The sequence below is a fragment of the Orycteropus afer genome, unplaced genomic scaffold, assembly GCF_000298275.1.
Source record: "Orycteropus afer afer isolate SDZICR_OR568_19922 unplaced genomic scaffold, OryAfe1.0 scaffold00375, whole genome shotgun sequence".
In the NCBI taxonomy this organism is placed as follows: Eukaryota; Metazoa; Chordata; class Mammalia; order Tubulidentata; family Orycteropodidae; genus Orycteropus; species Orycteropus afer.
This window is the reverse complement of record NW_006921962.1, coordinates 545,260-550,669: the sequence shown is the minus strand read 5'-3', so window position 1 is coordinate 550,669 and position 5,410 is coordinate 545,260. Positions and strand designations below refer to the sequence as shown.

The window sequence follows — 5,410 nt, the reverse complement described above, 5'->3', positions numbered from 1 at the left end:
TGTTGCAGCAGTATATGGACATGGAATTGCCAGAAAATTCAAGCTAGATTCAGAAGAGGGTATAAAACAAGGGGCAACATTATTGATGTCAGATGGATCTTGGCTGAAAGCAAAGAATACCAGAAAGATGGTGACCTATGTTTTATTGAATAGACAATGACATTCAATTGTGTGGATCATGACAAATTATGGATAACATTGCGAAGAATTGGAAACCCAGGACATTTAATTGTGCTTATGCAGAACCTGTACTTAGACCAAGAGGAAGTCATTACAACTGGGGGATACACTCACTCACTCACTGCCATTTAGTTGGATCTGACTCATAGCCACCCTTCCTTGGATTTCTGAGGAAATCCACTATGGAAGTAGATTGCTCAACCTTCCTTCTGAGGAGTAGCTACTGGGTTTGAACCACCAGCCTTCTGGTTAGCAGTCACATGCCTTAGACACTATGCAAGGTGTGCATAAGGGTTGTATCTTTTCACCATATTTATTCAATCTATATGCTGAGCAAATAATCTGAGAAGCTGGATTAAATAAAGAACATGACATCAGAATTGGAGGAAGATTCACTAACAACCTGTGATACACAGATGAAACAAACTCACTTGCTGAAAGTGAAGAGCATTTGAGGTACTTACTGATGAAGATCAAAGTCTACAGATTTCAGTATGGATTACACCTCAACATGAAGAAAACAAAAATTCTCACAGCTGGATCAATAAGTAACATCATGATAAATGGAGAAAAGATTAAAGTTGTCAAAGATTTCATTTTAGTTGGAACCACAACCAACATCCATGGCAACAGCAGTCAGGAAATCAAAGGATGCATTGCATTGGGCAAATCTGCTGCCAAAGACCTCTTTAAAGTGTTAAAAATCAAAGATGTCACTTTGAGGACTAAGGTGTGCCTTACCAAAGCCATGGTATTTTCAATTGCCTCAAACGTATGCAAGGAGCCCTAGTGGTATAGTAGTAAAAGCACTCAGCTGCTAACTGAAAGATTGGTGGTTCAAACCCATCAGCTGCCCACAAGAGAAAGATGATGCAGTCTGCTCCCATAAAGACTCACAGCATAGGGAACTCTATGGAGCAATTCTACTCTGTCCTACAGGGTGGTTATGGATCAGAATAGACTTGATCACTATGAGGTTTTTTTTTTTTTCTTTTTCATATGCATGCAAAATGTGGACAATAAATGACAAGGACCAAAGAACTGATGTATTTGAATTGTGGTGTCAGCGAAGAATACTGATTTTTTTTTTTTTTTTTTTTCTGGGATGGACTTCCAGAAGAAGAAACAAATCTGTTTGGAAGAAGTACAGTTAGAACACTCCTTAGAAGTAAGGATAGAATGATTTTGTCACACTAACTTTGGACATTATCAGGAGGGACCAGTTCCCAGAGAAGGACATGATGCTTGGCTAAGTAGAAGGTCACTGAGAAAGAGCAAGGTAGTCAATGAGATGGACTGACCCAGTGGCTGCAACAATAGGTTTCAACACAGCAGCAGTCGTGAGGGTGGTACAGAAGTGGGAAGGATTTCATTTTCTTGTACAGAATGTCACTGAGTCGGAACCTACTTGATGGCACCTAACAACAACAGTCTATTTTGAATAGAAAAGTGTTAACCACATCATTTTCCACCTAAGATGTGATGAAACTGACTGTGATATTAAGGTTAAAAAAGGAATATTTTACTAGTGCATTTTTATATCCTGTAACAAGGCAGTGACATTTTGCACACTACTCAAATAGCTGTAAAAATGAAAAATTACAACTCACAATGAAAACCAATTCCCATTCTTTTCTAAATCAGAACATTATGCTGTGATAGATCTATCACTTGTCATTTTTTAAAATAATTTGTCATTGCAATTGGTTTATCTTTCCTTTCCTAAGGTAAAAGATTCCATGGGAAAGGGTGACTAGGAATGCACCGGTGCAATGGAAGTTATAGGTGGATTGGAAAGTGAACCTTCATCTCTAAAGGCACTAAACTTCAAAATACACTCTTCTTAGAGTTATTGAAAACTACAAATAACCTTGTGTATACAATCCAGGTGCTTGCTTTACATTACTCACGTACCAATTTGCCAATTGAGAAAAATTCATTTTAGATGCATGCTTGGTAATTTTCTACATACCTCATTCTTCAATTACTAATTTCTTAAAGTCAAGTCATTCTTATCAACTGTACATTGTTAGAGATTTGTCCCAGGTCACAAATTTATACATAACATTTAATCATAATAATGATGATGGCAAAATGCTTTAACATTTAACCTTTCAAAATTTTACCGTAGATGTTGTTTTAGGTGCTCTTGAGTCACCTCTGACTCATAGCAACCCTACCTACAACAAAACGAAACACTGCCCAGTCCTGCACCAACCTCATAATCTTTGCTATATCTGACACTGTTGCTGCAGCCACTGTATCAATCCATATCATTGAGGGCCTTCCCCTTTTTCGCTGACCCTCCACTCTACCAAGGATAACATCCTTCTCCAACACCACAGCTCAAAAGCATCATCTTTTCATTAGTCTTCCTTATTCATTGTGCAGCTTTCATGTGTATATATTGTTGTTATTAGGAGTTAATATGTTGTCATCATTAAGAGTCTTTGACTCTTAGTGAACTTACATACAACAGAACGAAACACTGCACATTCCTGTGCCAGCCTCACAATCCCTGCTATACTTGAGCCCATCGTTGCAGCCACTGTGTCAATCTATCTTGTTGAGGGCCTTTCCCTTTTTCTTTGACCTTCCAGTTTACCAAGCATGGCATCCTTCTCCAGAGAATGGACCCTTCTAACAACATGACCAAAGTAGGTCAGACGAAATCTGGCCATTCTCGCTTCCAAGGAGCATTCCAGCTGCACTTCTTCCAAGACAGATTTGTTAGTTCCTTTAGCAGTCCATGGTACTTTTGGTATTCTTCTCCAACACCATAACTCAAAATCATCAACTCTTCTTCAGTCTTCCTTATTCAATGTCCAGCATATGAAGCGATTGAAAATACCATGGCTTGGGTTAGGCACACATTAGTCTTTAAAGAGACATCTTTGCTCTTCAGCACTTTGAAGAGGTCATTTGCAGCAGATTTTCCCAGAGCAATACCTCATCTGATTTCTTGACTTCTGCTTCCATTAGGGTTGATTGTGGAACCAAGTAATATGAAATCTTTGACAACTTCATTTATTGTAATGCTGCTTATCAGTTGTGAGGATTTTAGTTTTCCTTATGTTGAGGTATAATCTATACTGCAGGCTATAGTCTTTAATCTTCATCACTAAGTGCTTCAAGTCATCTTCACTTTCAACAAGTAAGGTTTTGTCATCTTCGTATTGCAAGATGTTAATGACTGTTCCTCCAATCCTGATACCATGTTCTTCTTCATATATTCCAGCTTCTTGTATTATTTGCTCAACATACAAATTGGATAAGTATGGTGAAAGGATGCAACCCTGACACACTCCTTTCCTGATTTTAGACCATGCATTATCCTCTTGTTCCATTTGAACAACAGCCTCCTGGTGTATGTACTTATTCATCACGAGCACAATTAGGTGTTCTGGAATCCCCATTCTTCTCAATGTTATCCACAATTTGTTATGACCCACATAGTTGAATGCCTTTGCATAGTCAATAAAATGCAAGTAAACATCTTTCTGGTATTCTTTGCTTTTAGCCAAGATCCATCCAATGTCAATAATGATGTCCCTTGTCCCATGTCCTCTTCTGAATCCAGCTTGCATTTCTGCAAGTTCCCTGTCAATGTATTGCTGCAACTATTTTTGAATTATCTCCAACAAAATTTTACTTTGCTGAATCACATCACTAATGTGATATTAATGATATCTATTACCATAGATGGGAGCTCTGGTAGCCTAGTGCCTAAGGCACTTGACTGCTAACCAGAAGATTGGTGGTTCAAACCCACCAGCCAGTTCTTGGAAGGTAGATGGGGCAATCTACTTCCGTAGTGATACTGTCTCGGAAACCCACAGAGGGGTTGCTGTGAGTCAGGTCTGACTTGACGGCACATAACAACAACAACGTTACCATAGATAGCAACCAGAATTAAGGCAATAATATAATATACTCCTTTGCCAATATGATCTTTTTCAAAATTTTAATAGCAGAAGTTACTTCTTAACCAATACAGGAGATATAAGTGCTTGGCTGCTAAATGCAAGGTTGGTAGTTCGAACCCACCACTAGCTCAATGGGAGAAAGATGTGGCAATCTACTTCAATAACAATTTACAGCTTAGGAAATCCTGTGGGGGAGTTCAAATCTGTCCAATAGAGTCACTATGAATTAGAATCTACTACATGGCAACAGGTCTAGTTTTGGTTTCTATATTTCTATATGATACCATTTTGCAAAGTGAAACAGGATAGGACATTCTGAAAATAATGATGTAATTGAAAAAAAAAATATATAGAATAATGTGAATAATTGGGCAAATTTCATGGGAATGACATAAACTCAGTTAAAGCATGAGTGACAATGATTCTATCATGTTGACCATATCAGTTAATCATTTTACTCTCTTCCATAGTTCTAGACTTTACCTCACACTCCCTACTTACTTGTATAGAATTTTTCCCTCTGAACTACAAGGGGGACTTGGCTCAAAAGTGACTAACCAAAACCAAAAAATCAAATCCCCTGCCATCAAGTCAATTCCATTGAGTTCCCAAGGCTGTATATCTTTATGGAGGTTGATTGCTGCATCTTCCTCCCACAGATCAGCTGGTGGATATTTTAATAAAACTAATGACAGTATGGGAAATCTTTGCTATCACAAAAATAAAATAAAACAATAAATATAATTCTAATTTCATTTGTCTAAGAAAAAAGACTATGATAGATATATCTAGATCTAGCTAGATATAATATGACTAGTTAAAAGTATGTCTACATCAAGAGCAGGAAGCTGCTAGAATGTTTAGACTAGTACCTCTTCCGCTCACAAGACTCGTGTATAATCTATAAATAGAACAGAATTGGACTCCGATTAGATTAGCAACTAGTCTCTAAAACTGTTCACTTACACATTTTACCTAGAGTCATGAAGGAGACCTGTTCTCATTAGTCTCATGAACTGTGATATGCCAAGGTTGTCTATAATACATCTAATTTGTGTTAGTACCTTAAGCTTCCAGAAGGAGCTGTGAATGAGGAATTAAAAGTCTGTATTTCCATCCTGAAACAATAAAATTAAGCAAGAAAAATCATACTTGAGTTAGAATAAAGTCCTTAGAATAACTATTAAAATTCAAATTGCCTTTGAACAACATCCCAACAAGGCCAAAATCTCAAATAGGAAAAGCTGAGGGCTATAGTGCCTAAGGCACTTGACTGCTAACCAGAAGGCTGGTGGTTCAAACTC

General features: G+C 37.7%; 1 protein-coding gene across 1 annotated transcript in view; it reads right to left on the bottom strand.

Annotated features, from left to right (window-relative positions):
- The window catches only part of PPFIA2 (PTPRF interacting protein alpha 2), a 643,396-nt gene that overhangs the window by 415,157 nt on the left and 222,829 nt on the right, over positions 1–5,410 (bottom strand). The window lies entirely within an intron of this gene.